Genomic DNA, 14,858 nt, shown 5'->3' on the forward strand with positions numbered 1-14,858 from the left:
TTAAAGGGAAGCTGAAACACTTTTCGAAAAAAATGAGTTCTCCGCGGCATTCTACAGTTTTGAGTCCCCTGAACACGAATATCTGGTTCAAATAGGGCGGAAACAAACGCAAGCGGCTGTTTTTTCAAGAAAACGCGCACCAGCGCCTCAGGGCATAGCGCGAACGCCGCTGTTGCCCGTGATTGGTCGGGGCCGCTGTGACGTCATTCGCGGCAGTCGCCGGTCGGCGCCACCGTTTCAGAGCGTAGCACGCTGTTCTGTTCTAGCTTCATAGCTGAGTTGTAAGCATTATGGAACGTTCTCGCTGTCTCGGACAGCTTGCATTTTCGCCGTACATGTTCGAACCGACAGCCGATACGGAAAAGAATGGCGGCAACGGCGGCAACGACGATGTTGAGTGTGCCAACAGCGAGAGCGATGTTTTCTCACGCGTTGGAAATCTTAGCTGGTACGTATGTTTTTTTTTTTTTTCATGTAGCTGCACGTTCCAATGACGGGAGAAAAAATGCGCTAAAGTGTCACTGGAAACTTGCTGCTGGAAGAATGCCGAAGCACTAACTTCTCATTAGATTGTAAACACGGGTGCAATTCCGCGATGTCAAGCACCTTGCCGCTGCTTGTCTAAAGTCCCGTGGTTTTTTGAGTGTTGATACACGATCGCGAACATAAGTGCCGCGTTTCGAAGCGCGCACATGCAGTGCTGCGAGGTACAGTCATGGAAGTTGCTTATCATACACATCCAGAGGGGGCCAATGGGATTATGTGTGCAATATTCATACTATGGTTCGACGACTTTGCGATTGTGGCTCGATCAAGAATCGGTATGCGTGCTCCATGCTAGTGTTGACATAAAGATATTGGGCAGTTTTAGCACCGCCGTGTAGTAAACACGATAACTGCAACCGTACGTCGAATGTCGCTAGGCAAGCCTATACTCAGCCTATACTCCATTTCATACCTCAGGTGCAACGGTGTGGAAGCTACGCACGAAGTCCGGTCACCAAAATTTATTACTGCGCGCGTTTCATTCTATGCTTCGCAGCGTGCCAGCGGCGTTTGCTCGCGCGAGCATGCACGTGAAGCTGCCGCGACGGGCTGCAATTTAAAAATGCCGAAAAGAAAATTGATTTAAAAGAACGTGTTAGCAGCCGTATAAGTACACGGATTGTTTCTATGGGTAAGTTCTTTTTTTCATTCATATTCATATATTTCATACTAATTTCAATCATATTTTTTTATTTCATTCATTTTTCATTCATTTCATTTTTTTTCCATTTCATATATGGAAAATTTTCTCAAAAATCGGGTCAAGAAACACCGAACTTTTTCTAAGTGCGAACGCAGCCACTGCAAGAAGTATCTCAAGCCTCCACAGCGTTGCACCTGATGTATGAAACGGAGTGTAGCAACGCTAGCAACACCGCGTTTCCGCGTTTGTCGTGAGGCTATCCGGCTATCGCGGAAATGGTCCGAGCACAGCACAGTTGATTTCGTCGGCACGAACTTATCTCTCCTCACCGCACGGACCCACTGCGCTGCAAGCTTCTTGTCCTTCGGGAACCTGTGAAACACCACATCGTCTCGCCCGCCTGTGTTCGCGCAGCCGAATGCTGCACAGAAGGAGGGCATGTTGGGCGCCCTTGGCTGTAGGCACTCACGCAGCACAGAAGGAAAGAACAGTTTACGAAAATCGCAAAAGAAAACAAACGTGAGCGGCGGCGGCGGCAGATCTCTCGTAGCGCCGTACAGTAAAGCGCAGGACGGAAAGAGGCATGCCAGCACATGCCAGCACATGCCAGCACGCCGGTCGGGCAGCTCGGTCCCCGCGAATGACGTCACTCTCGTCGGTTCTCTCCTCTGGCAACCGCCTCACCCGGCACTCTGGGAAGCGATAGGGGCGTGTCCGCGGGGGTGATTTAGAAAGCGATTTCCGCCCCTTATATTAACGAAACGTAAAAAAAAAACTCGGAACCGTAAATTATTAGGTCTGTTCTTCCCAATCCCAGCAATTCATGGAAATTGAAAACCGTTTCAGCTTCCCTTTAAGTATGCCCCCGTCTGTAGAAGCCTTAGTGTTAAAGCGTCAGGTTTATTGAGTTGACAGTGTGGGAGGGGGTAGATCCTCCGAGCCAAGTAAAAGTGCTTAGTAAGTACGTTGTACGAGGAGGGAGTGTCCCTATTGTCTGTACCCCCAACGTCACGCTGCCCGGTAGCCACACGGTCGATGATCCCTTGCGCAGCAGTGTGCTGACTCATTGAGGTTGGGCGGGGCACCCGTAATCCGTCCCATGTGGGCTGGAAACCAGATGACTGTGTGTGGCTTGATCTCCTTGCTTCCTAGTAACCCTAGGGCCAGCTCGAACATGCTTCCTTTGGCAAATGCCCGAACGGCTGATCTCTAGTCACTGTAGATTGTTGTCCTCTTGTCGTCCAATGAGGCCATCGCTATTGCAGCTTGCTCTATGATCTCAGAAGACGTCGTCCGAATCGAGATTGAGTTCATGAGTTGACTTTCGTGGTCTACGCTAACCACTGCGAAGGCCCATCCATCTGCGTAGCACTATGTGTCTACGAAACACTTCTCTGAAGCCCGTTCACGAGCCTTTTTTGGAGGGGCCTTCGCGCGCGTCCGATGTCTTCCCACGTGTTTCGGAAGGACGTTTCGTGGGATCGAGGCGACAGTTATGCAGTCCCGCTACTCTCGAGGGTCGCTAAAGAACGTTGTCTTGACTATTGTGGGGGGAACGACCAGGTCCTGTAGTATGTGTCTTCCAGCTTGTATGGTAGATAGCCTGGAGAACTGGGCCCTCTCCTGCGCTTCCGCATTTCCCTCTAGCGTGTTATGCATGCCGAGCTGAAGTAACCGTTCCGTGTGTGTGTGTGCATATCTCGGAAGGCCGAGAGCTCTCTTGATTGCCTTCCTGATTAATGCACTGAGCTTATCCCGCTCCGATCTTTGCCAGTTGTGCACGGCCACGATGTAAGTGAAATGGCACAATGCGAACACAGGTACCAAACTCACAAGATTATCTTCTCCGAGGCCCTGCTGCTGGTTGGCCACTCTTCTTATTTGTCTGATGACATTGTCCGTCTTCTTAGTGAGTTGCAGCACTGTCTGGTCGTTAGAGCCACTCGACTCGATCATCATGCCGAGAGTCCGGATGGCATCCGCCCTCGGTATATAGCCTGCCCCGTTTGTATGAAGTTTGATGTCGCATTCGGCGAGTGGCTACCATCCCTTTGGTTTGAGGCCTATGCGCTTGGGACGATATAGTAGCAGTTCCGACTTCTGCGGTGAGCACTGAAGGCCCATGGGCTCACGGTACCTCTCGGTAGCATCAATCGCCTCTTGCAGGGCAGTCTCTACGTGTCCTTCGCTATATACCTCCCATACACCATATGGTGACGTCGTCTGCGTATATGGTAGACTGATACCGTCAATATCAGAGAGTCTGCTGGATAGACCAATCATGGCGAGGTTAAAGAGGGCAGGGGATGCGACTGCCCCTTGTGGCGTCCCCTAGACCCCAGCTTGATCATGTCTGAAGTCAGGTCCCCGTCATTAAGGGTTGGCTTCTCTGTCTGACAGGAACGATTGCGTGTAGAAATGAAAGTGCTTCCCCAAGTTAAGGCTCGAGATCTTGTCTAAAACGAAGGAGTGAAGAATGTTGTTAAAGGCCTTTTCCAGGTCTAGACATAGTATGGCTCTCGTGTCCCATGTATTACGCTTAATAATGTGATGCTTGACGAGCTTCATAGCGTCCTGCGTCGAGAGTTCGGCCCTGAAGCCGATTATGTTGTGTGGGTAAACGTCGTGGTTGTGGTAGCGAGAAAGTCTTTTTAGGATTGCGTGCTCAGCAACCTTCCCCACAATTGGGCGCATCTGAGGTTGTCGAGGCTGAGCGGCTTACCTGGCTTAGGGATGAGGATGGTGGTGGACGATTGCCACCATTTCTGGTAGTTTACCACTGCTCCATGCTTAGTTAACGATGTCCGTCAGGTATTCGATGGACTTATCAAGTTTCCGTAGGGCTTTGTTTGTGATCTTGTCCGGACCCGGAGCCGATCTGCCATTGAGATCGTGGAGCGCCTGCCTGATCTCAGTCCCGAATTCTGCGTCCAGCTCAGGGTTCCCGGAGACTTTGTAGTCAGGTGAAGGCAGTGCAGGGCCTGATGCAACGCATGGATACTTCTTCACGAGTCTGGATAAAATTTCCTCGCCAGAAGATTCGCGTTTGGCTGCGTGTAGGATGCGCGCCAGTGTGTTGCGTTGGTTGGATTTAGTGTTCGTCTCATCGAGGAGATGCCTTAGGAGATTCCAGTTTCCCCCGTAGCACATCTGCCCCTCGGTCAAGTTACACACCTCACACACATATATGGACGATAAAAACAGTTGAGCAAAATCTTTTCACGAAATCGCTCTGTTCGAAACATCACTTCATTCAAAGTTCTACAATGTCTCCACTGCAATCCACGAGTATTCTACCAGATTATTGAAGTGGAAGTGGTACCAGACTCCGCACGTGACAGACTGGTGCGGCATCCACGATAACCCTTTGCTTTTTTTCATGTCAATTTGGATAGGCAAAGAGCGCTACGATCATTCCACCACGTGGCAGCTGACCTTGAAGCTGCTGACGGCCGTCATCAGAATCTCGCTGTTATGATGTCCATATCAAGCGTAGCTTGATGTACCATGCTTTATGAACATCCGGACTGTTGGAATGCATTTCCTGTGTTATGTTGGCTCTTTAACTGCATTTCTGTTTTTAAACAAATACTACTCATAATGAACTCACATTCATGTCTCGATTTCGTTATAAAGAAGGTTTACTACCATATAAACGGAGAAATCGTTCTGCATGGCGAATCCCCTTATCTGACGCAGTTAATTCATTGCGGGGGAAAGGGGAAAAGGCGAATCTTGTTTTTGCCAGTCGAAAGCAGGACTGGAGCTGTACGTTATCAGCTCCGCCCGGCTTCTACAAATTGGCGTGCTATTAACAATCAGCTAAGTCACGTTGGGGAATGATGGGGAGGGGGCTATTCGTCTGAGCATCGACGCACCCACCTCTCAATGAGAAATTAACGTACTGAGTTACCAAACTTGATTATGAATGCCTAGGTTTACATGAACCCAACGCGAGCGGGTCGAGTCAGAAATCGTGCTGACCGAGCCCAACGTAACCGAAATTATATGAACTTGCTTCTGACGACTAGGGACAACGACGGCAGCAGCATCGAGCAAAGACATAAACGCATTCGAGCTGGGCTTCCTGTTCCCGCAGCCAACAATTATAGTTCATGTATCTCATTGTTACAATGAGGTTGCACTACACAGTGCTTGTCTTTGCCCTGTCATTCCCGCTGCCGGCGCATAAATCGCAATGGTTGAGTGGTTCCGCGCAAGCCACGGCGCTGGCTGGCTCGACTGGTCTCCGTTTGCATGCACACTGCAAACAGAATGGACTGGGTCAACTAACCAAATGCAGTCAGACTGACTCAGTCCACTTCGATTTTCGTTCAGCTCATCAGCGAGCGTTTACATGAACTCAACAAGCCAGTTACAGCCCGATAAGATGACTCGACCCGCTTCTGTCGGGTTCATGTAACAAACACTTTAGACATATCAAAACAAAATGGAGTTGTATGTTTGAATATGATTCTTTTCATAATAATTTTTTAATTAGGGGTTTTACATGCCAAAACCTCGGTCTCATTGAGGCACACAGTGGTGGGGGACAAAGCAATAATGTGGACCACCTGGGGTTCTTTAATGTGCACCTAAATCTAAGCACCACCAGTGTTTTTCCATTTCGCCCCCATTGAAATGCGGCCACTGTGACCGGGATTCGACCCCGTGACTTCGTGCTTAGCAGCCAAACACCATAGTCAATAAGCAACCACTGCGAGTATCCCTCCCCAGAACAATAATTGGCCTCGCTGGTGCAGTATTCGGCCACCACCTCCCAAATGATCCCTACAATTCACCCACAGCCCTCAGTCCCCAGCAGCTGCGGAGCACCTGACCAAGGAAGCGGTCAGACATGTAATGCAGCAGAGGGTGCCAAGAATCTCTGGGTCCAGACAGGCCGCCAATGGAAACTGGCCGTGTCAACATTTAATTGCCGAACACTGTCGAGTGAGGCTAGCTTAGCAAGTTTCTTTGAGCAACTATCAGACATTGTTTAGTATATCATCGGCCTTAGTGAGATTAGAACTAGTGAGGCTTATACATTGCTGAATAACGGACATGTCCTCTGCTATAGAGGTCTCCCAGATAAGAAGCAATACATTGTAGAATTCCTAACCCATAAGGACATAGCGGGCAACATTGACAAATTCTACAGCATTCATAAGAGGGTAGCCGTAGTCGTAATCAAACTTAATTATAAGAGGTACAGATTAAAGGTAGTACAAGCCTACACTCCAAGATGCAGTCACGATGATGATGAAGTAGATCAGTTTTATGAAGATGTAGAATTAGCAATGAGAAAAGTGAAAACTCAGTATACTGTAGTAATGGGCGACTTCAATGCAAAAGTCGGGAAAAAGCTGGCGGGTGAACAGGCAATTGGCAACTACGGTGTCTTTTCTAGAAACGCTACAGCTGAGATGCTGGTAGAATTCGCAGAAAGGAACAAGCTTTTAATAATGAACACCCTTTTCAGGAAGTGTAGCAACAGAAAGTGGACGTGGAAGAGCCCTAATGGTGAAACAAGAAATGAAATTGATTTCATACTTTCAGCTGATTCCAGCAAGGTGCAGGATGTAGAAGTTATAGGTAGGGTAAAGTGCAGTGATCATAGGTTAGTGAGGGCTAGGATTCACCTCAATTTGAAGAGAGAAAGAGTAAAATTGGCCAAGAAGAAACAGGTCAACCTAGAAGCAGTAGGGGTTGTGGGGATGCGTGACTCTCACGCCTCCCCTGAGATCTAGTTTTCCCGCATGGCTCGTCTCCTGCAGGGCGGCTTCGCCCGCCGCGTGGCCTGGCGCCCGCGGCGGTCGGGTGGTACAAGCGCGGTGCGAGAGATGGCGCGAGCGTCGCGCCGCTGCGGGGTTACTCGGGCGCCGGGAGACAAGGCGCTCTGTCGTTGTTGAGTTCGAGACAGGAAGCGGGACGGTCGTGCCGCACGTGCAGCGACCCTCTTGCCCGGTCGGCGCGCGGCGGGGACGTCTCCCGCGTGCGCGCCGACCCATGCTTCTGCGAGACCGCCTCGCGTGGCCGCCCTCGAACGCGCCACGATTCGCGTGACCATACACGCGAACGACCAGGCCTTGGGATCCAGCATGGGGCGAACATATTCGCTCGCTTCCGGTCGCGGTGAGTCAGACTTCTAGATTTGTCGCGCGCCCATCGGCATGTTTTGTGGATAGCAACTCGGCTAGCAGGCACTGATCTATGAAAGGTGCAATAAATGCCCTTGTGATTGTTTGCACTACTGTGTTGTCGTTCCTTTGTCCCAAGGCCACGGGTGCGAGAGACCCCACATCTGGCTGCCCAACGTGGACCTCTTGGGGCATCGGACGATAGTTTTAACAGTTCTGCTTCGTTCGAGACCTTTGTTTGAACCGAAGCGTAGGCCTAGCGTGAATTTTGATAGCTAGCGTCGGCGGCGTGCTTTCTTGAGCGAGGTGATGGTGGCTGTAGTGTGTTTGAACATGTCAACATGCTAAGCCTTTCCGCAAGTGTTTTTTTTTAATGAAATTCGTCAGTACGAGAGCCACGTGGTCTGCATCCTGGGAGAGCGAGGCTGAGCGCCCGCAGAGCAGTGGCAAGCCTGAAGCGAGTGAGTACGGAAGCCTCGTGGGTGGTCCGAATTTCTCATGTAAATAGCTTCTCCTATCTCTTTGACTCTGATGAAGTCGCGGCTCTGGGAGCCGGGTGGCCGCGGGCCACGGGTGCCACTACGGGCTGACTGGTATTGCGGCCTGGCACCGGGCGCTCCGACACCGTCTGGGACGGTGGGCGCCGTCAACTCGGATGCTTTGTGCACCGAGCGGAGTAAGACCACCTCACAGAGCTAACGTCTCCTCGCGGCTGCCTGTTTTGCGCCCATTTTGGGTGTTGTTTTTGGATGCCGGTTGTTGTCAGGGTAGCGACGCTTTAGGCCTAAGGCTTTACGAAGCTGCCTGTCGCACGTGGAGGGACACAACCTGGTGGACCGTGGCGTTGAGGTGTTGCAATTCGCTTCCCTCATTCTATTTAGCCTCGCACGAACTGAAATTACTCGTTCGACTCAAGAAAGCGAGCTTCGTTCACGTGAACTTAGCATCTGAGTAGCTGCCCGATCTTTTGCTAGCCGAGTTGAACATCGTACCACGTGGGCGATGCGCATGCATAATTCCTCTCCCTTGCACTACTTTAGTGTTTGCCGAGTGTGTTGAGTTTACGCAGCGTGATTGGAGTCACCCCTGGTTTGCCGTCACCTGCACATCGTCTGCGCTGCTGCCCCGGACTACGATCGAGCCACCCCGGGCGATGGTGATGCTGTGGCCAGTTCGGCGCGGCGACTTCGGCGGCCTCCTGCATCCAGCTCACAACCCTCGGTGGCGGACAAAAGAGCCGGCGGTCACCGACAGCTACGGCGGCTCTTCCCAGCAGGGCGCGTCGGCGCGAGCGACGCTTGTTCGTACCGACTACTGCGTCGTCGTCTCCGGAGTCCTGGCCTGGCATCGTGCCGTCGAGTCTGCAAAGCTGCCGCTGTGACCGGCGGACGCCAGCGGTGCACCCTAGGACAATGTCGGCTCGGATGTTATGGACAGCGTGCGGATATTTCTTCGGCGCGACCACTGTTTAATGTTCTACCTTGTTTGCGAAGCACAGTTTGATGTTAGTCCGAGTCACATGTCTCGCCGGAATATGTAGTGATTTAAGGTTGGGGGGATGTGGGGATGCGTGACTCTCACGCCTCCCCTGAGATCTAGTTTTCCCGCATGGCTCGTCTCCTGCAGGGCGGCTTCGCCCGCCGCGTGGCCTGGCGCCCGCGGCGGTCGGGTGGTACAAGCGCGGTGCGAGAGATGGCGCGAGCGTCGCGCCGCTGCGGGGTTACTCGGGCGCCGGGAGACAAGGCGCTCTGTCGTTGTTGAGTTCGAGACAGGAAGCGGGACGGTCGTGCCGCACGTGCAGCGACCCTCTTGCCCGGTCGGCGCGCGGCGGGGACGTCTCCCGCGTGCGCGCCGACCCATGCTTCTGCGAGACCGCCTCGCGTGGCCGCCCTCGAACGCGCCACGATTCGCGTGACCATACACGCGAACGACCAGGCCTTGGGATCCAGCATGGGGCGAACATATTCGCTCGCTTCCGGTCGCGGTGAGTCAGACTTCTAGATTTGTCGCGCGCCCATCGGCATGTTTTGTGGATAGCAACTCGGCTAGCAGGCACTGATCTATGAAAGGTGCAATAAATGCCCTTGTGATTGTTTGCACTACTGTGTTGTCGTTCCTTTGTCCCAAGAGTACGGGTGTGAGAGACCCCACAGGGTAAAAGCCCACGAATTCAGGCTGGTACTTGCAAACAAATATGCAGCCTTAGACCAGAGATGAAGATGACATAGAAACACTGAATGAAACCGTAACTAGGCTGGCTTCAGAGACAGCCATTGAAGTAGGAGGCAAGGCTCCAAGGCAAACAGTAGGCAAGCTCTCCCAAGTAACAAAGGACCTAATAAATAAACGACGAAGAATGAGAGTGGCCAACTCAAAAGATAACATAGAATTTGCGGAATTGTCAAAACTGATAAAAAAGGTGAAAATAAGTAATATTCGAAACTAAAATTTGAGAAAGCCTGAAGAATCTCTAAAAAATGGATGCAGCCTGAAATCAGTGAGAAAAAAACCTTGGCATAGAACAAACCAAGATGCATGCAATGAAAGATAAGCAGGGTAATATCAGCAATCTCGAAGATATAGTAAAGGCAGCAGAAGAATTCTATACTGACCTGTGCAGTACCCAGACAAGTCAGGATACCTCAATTAGAAACAGTTATGAACAGGATACAGAAACTCCTCCTATAACTAGCGATGAGGTCAGAAGGGCCTTTCAAGACATGAAACGAGGAAGAGTGGCAGGAGAAGATGGAATAACAGTTGCCTTAATCAAAGATGGAGGAGATATAATGCTTGGAAAACTGGCGGCTCTTGATACGAAGTCTCTATCGACCGCAAGGGTCCCAGAAAACTGGAAGAATGCAAACATTATACTAATCCACAGAAAGGGATACGTTAAAGAATGGAAAAATTATAGGCCCATTAGCTTACTCCCAGTATTATATAAAATATTTACCAAAATAATCTCCAACACTATGGTGTTAGGCTGCTGAGCATGAGGTTGCGGGATTGAATCCCGGCCACGGCGGCCGCATTTTGATGGGGGCAAAATGCGAAAACACCCGTGTACTTAGATTTAGGTGCACGTTAAAGAACCCCAGGTGGTCCAAATTTCCAGAGTCCCCCACTACGGCGTGCCTCACAGTCAGAAAGTGGTTTTGGCATGTAAAACCCCAGAATTTAATTTTTAATAATCTCCAACAGGATAAGGACAACAGAGGAATTTAGTCAACCAAGGGAGCAGGCTGGCTTCAGGAAAGGTTACTCTACAATGGATCACATCCATGTCATTAACGAGGTTATCGAGAAATCCGCAGAGTACAATAACCTTCTCCATATGGCTTTCATAGATTACGAAAAAGCATTTGATTCATTAGAGATAGCAGCAGTCATAAAGGCATTGTGCAATCAAGGAGTACAGACCACTTACGTAAATAGCCTAGAAAATATCTACAGAGATTCCACAGCCACCTTAATTCTACACAAGAAAAGTACGAAGATACCTATAAAGAAAGGAGTCAGACAAGGAGACACAATCTCTCCAATGCTATTGACTGCGCGCTTGGAAGAAGTATTCAAGATATTAAACTGGAAAGGCTTAGGAGTAAGAATCGACGGCGAATATCTCAGCAACCTTCGGTTTGCCGATGACATTGTTCTATTCAGCAACAATGCAGACAAGTTCAACAAATGATTGAGGACCTTAACAGAGAGAGTGTAAGAGTGGGGTTGAAAATAATTATGCAGATGACAAAGATAATCATGAATAGCCGGGCAAGGGAACAATAGTTCAGGATCACCAATCAGCCTCTAGAGTCTGTGAAGGAGTATGTTTACCTACAGGTCAACTAATCACAGGGAGCCCTGATCATGAGAAGGAAATTCACAGAAGAATAAAAATGGTTTGGATCGCATACGGCAGACATTGCCAGCTCCTGACTGCATGGAAGCTTACCATTATCATTGAAAAGGAAGGTGTATAATCAGTGCATTTTACCAGTGCTGACATATGGGGCAGAGATTTGGAGATTGACAAAGAAGCTTGCGAACAAGTTAAGGACCGCGCAAAGAGCAATGGAATGAAGATTGCTAGGCATAACGTTAAGAAACAGAAAGAGAGCGGTTTGCATCAGAGAGCAAACGGGTATAGACCATATTCTAATTGACATCAAGAGAAAAAAATGGAGCTGGACAGGTCATGTAATGCGCAGGTCAGATAACCGCTGGACCATTAGTGTTACAGAATGGGTACTAAGAGAAGGGAAACGCAGTCTACGAAGGCAGAAGACTAGGTGGAGCAGTGAAATTAGGAAATTCGCGGGTGTTAGTTGGAATTGGTGGGCGCAGGACAGGGGTAATTGGAGATCGCAGGGAGAGGCCTTTGTCCTGCAGTGGACATAAAACAGGCCGACGATGATGATGAGGTGTGGTGAATGTAGATAGTGGTGGAAATGAGAAAAATGGTGAAAGACTGGTGCTAATGTGGTGAAATGATGCTAATGTTGGACCGATATATGAAGACGACGGAAACATCCAATTCAAGGAAGAGGAAGCAATTTTTTATATGGAAAAACTCTTGAAGGTGGGCATAATATGTCATGAGCCAAGAAAGAAAGAGAGAATATGAAAAAGCAGAAGATATTATTACGATATCATCGAGCGATGCTCAAGGGACGAGCCGCCGCGAGTACGACGATGAAGTGGGTCTGTGCCTTTGGCGCGGGCGAGTGTCGGCCTGGTGATCTGGCTCCAGTGTAAATACCCTGTATATAGCCTGTTTCATCTGTGTTTTTCCACACGTAACACACTGGTGGAGGTCAGCGATCCCTGTCCTCACCACGGAACTCCGGAGTGGTCGGTACATCGAGCTTGTCACCATGCCTCCCAGTGACGAGACAGCCTCTGCAACGGCTTCGGCTTGTCCGACTGCTTCAATCATCACGGTTGCCTGATATCGCGACCCTGGTGTATTCTCTGGCCTGGAGGGAGAGGACATTGACGAATGGATCAAGCTCTATGAACACGCCAGTGCTAATAACAGGTGGGATCCAACGATCATGCTCGCCAATGTCATCTTTTATCTCGGTGGCACCCCACGCAGGTGGCACCAAACATACGACGACAAGATAAACAGTTGGGACAGTTTAAAAGAAAAGCTCAGGGAACTGTTCGGCGACCCCATTGGGCGCAAGGCTGCCGCGAGAAAGGCTCTTGCGTCTCGTGTTCAGACATTTACAGAGCCGTACGAGAAAGGCTCTTGCGTCTCGTGTTCAGACATTTACAGAGCCGTACGTTTCATCCTCGACGTCTTGGCTCCCTGCCGCAAAGCTGACGATGCGATGTCTGAAGCAGATAAAGTGTCGCATGTGCTAAAAGGCATCGCCGACAATGCTTTCAATTTGCTTGTTTTTGGTCACGTCTTGACTATCAACGCCATCATCAAAGAATGCCGTTGCCTTGAACAAGCTAAGGGCCGCCATGTCACACATCACATCACGCGGCTATCCAACACTGCTGCTACGTCGACACGTGAAGGTCGACCGCTTCGGACCACTCCCTGCGACGATGTAACCCGTATTGTTCGCCGCGAGCTCGAGGCCGCCTGTTTGCCAGCTTTCTTTGCGACGCCTCCCGATCCACCAGCAACCACGATTGCGCTCATTCAGGCCGTCGTCAGACAGGAATTTGAGAACATGGGTCTCAACTCCGTGTGTTCATCGTTTCCACCCACGGTTCCCCAGTTCTCTAGCAGCCCTCCTCGTCCCCGGCACTCTTTTTCTGCCACATATCGCAACCCGTCCAAATGGCGTACCCCTGATGACAAGCCGATCTGCTTCCACTGCTGTCGCATCGACCACGTCGCTTGTCACTGCCGCAACCAATGGCCACCACCTCCTCGGATATACACCGCCGCTCATTCCCGCCCTTTGGACCTTCTGTTCCCTATGCCACCCGCCATGAACCCACTGCCGCTGATGCTCCTGCCCCGAACCTTCGCTACAGCCGCTCTCCCTCACCTGCAGCTGGCACTGCAGCTTCTGGAGGTGAAGCTGCGTTGTCCACCCTGCCCTCAAATCCTCTGCTCACGTTACACACGAACCAAAACCTTCTTGACGTTGACGTTGATGGCTATCCAGTCACGGCACTCATCGATACAGGTGTGCATCTTTCTATTATGAGTGCTGCCTTCCGACGACGACTGAACAAGCTCCTCACCCCAGCGTCGGCACGCGTCGTCCGCGTTGCAGATGGCGGTACAGTGCCTATTATCGGCATGTGTACGGCACGTGTCAGCATAGCCGGCCGCCACACTCCTCTCCTCTTCACCGTGATTGCTCATTGCCCCCACGACCTCATTCTCGGCCTCGATTTTCTCTCCGCACATTCTGCTCTTATTGAATGCTCTTCCAGTACCCTTCGCCTTGAGTTGCTGATTCTCGCAGAACCTTCTGACACACCCCAGTGCCGCCTACGCCCCACCGGCTTTATTCGCCTGCCGCCAAAATCAATAGCCTATACTGAACTCTTGTCTTCCCCTCAGTTCCTGATGGCGAGTACCTCGTCACTCCTCCGCCCGACATTCCACTACAGTACGACGTTACCGTGCCTCACAGTATACTTACTATTACTGCGAACCGCACTTTCATGCCTATCTTTAACTTTGGATTAGCAAAGCAAATTCTACCGCAAGGTATTTGCCTTGCCAATGTTGATTGTCTCGGTGACCATCACGTGGCAACTTCATCGACCGATGCTTCTTGTGAGCTTAGCAGGCCCATCGTGCCAGCCTCGGCCACCGATTCCAAGATACAGAAAATGGTTGCGATGGACCTGTCTTCTGCGCAGGCTGAAGACCTTAACCAAGTACTATCGTCCTACAGAGATATTTTCGACTTCGACGATCGCCCATTAGGCCAGACGCTCGCAGTCAAGCATCGGATTCTTACTGGCAATGCTACTCCTATTCACCGACGACCGTATCGAGTTTCTGCGTCGGAACGCCAAGTAATTCAAAGTGAAGTCAACAAAATGCTAGACAAAAACATCATTGAGCCTTCTTCGAGTCCCTGGGCGTCACCTGTAGTGTTGGTCAAGAAGAAGGATGGCACGTGGCGCTTCTGTGTAGACTACCGCCATCTGAACAACATTACTAAGAAGGACGTCTACCCGCTCCCACGTATAGGCGATGCCCTTGACTGCCTCCACGGTTTCAGCTATTTCTCTTCTATTGATCTTCGTTCTGGATACTGGCAGGTTGCTGTTGACGATATGGACAGAGAAAAAACCGCGTTCATCACACCTGATGGCCTATACCAATTTAAGGTAATGCCGTTTGGATTATGCAACGCCCCTGCCACCTTTGAGCGTATAAAGGACTCCTTGCTCCGTGGTTTTAAATGGTTCACATGTCTCTGCTACCTCGACGACCGTCATCGTCTTCTCAACCACATTCGACACTCACCTTGAGCGTCTAACAGCTATACTTGATGTATTTCGAAAGGCGAAGCTGCAACTTAACTCGTCGAAAT

Source organism: Dermacentor variabilis, chromosome 1 (genome assembly GCF_050947875.1).
Source record: "Dermacentor variabilis isolate Ectoservices chromosome 1, ASM5094787v1, whole genome shotgun sequence".
In the NCBI taxonomy this organism is placed as follows: Eukaryota; Metazoa; Arthropoda; class Arachnida; order Ixodida; family Ixodidae; genus Dermacentor; species Dermacentor variabilis.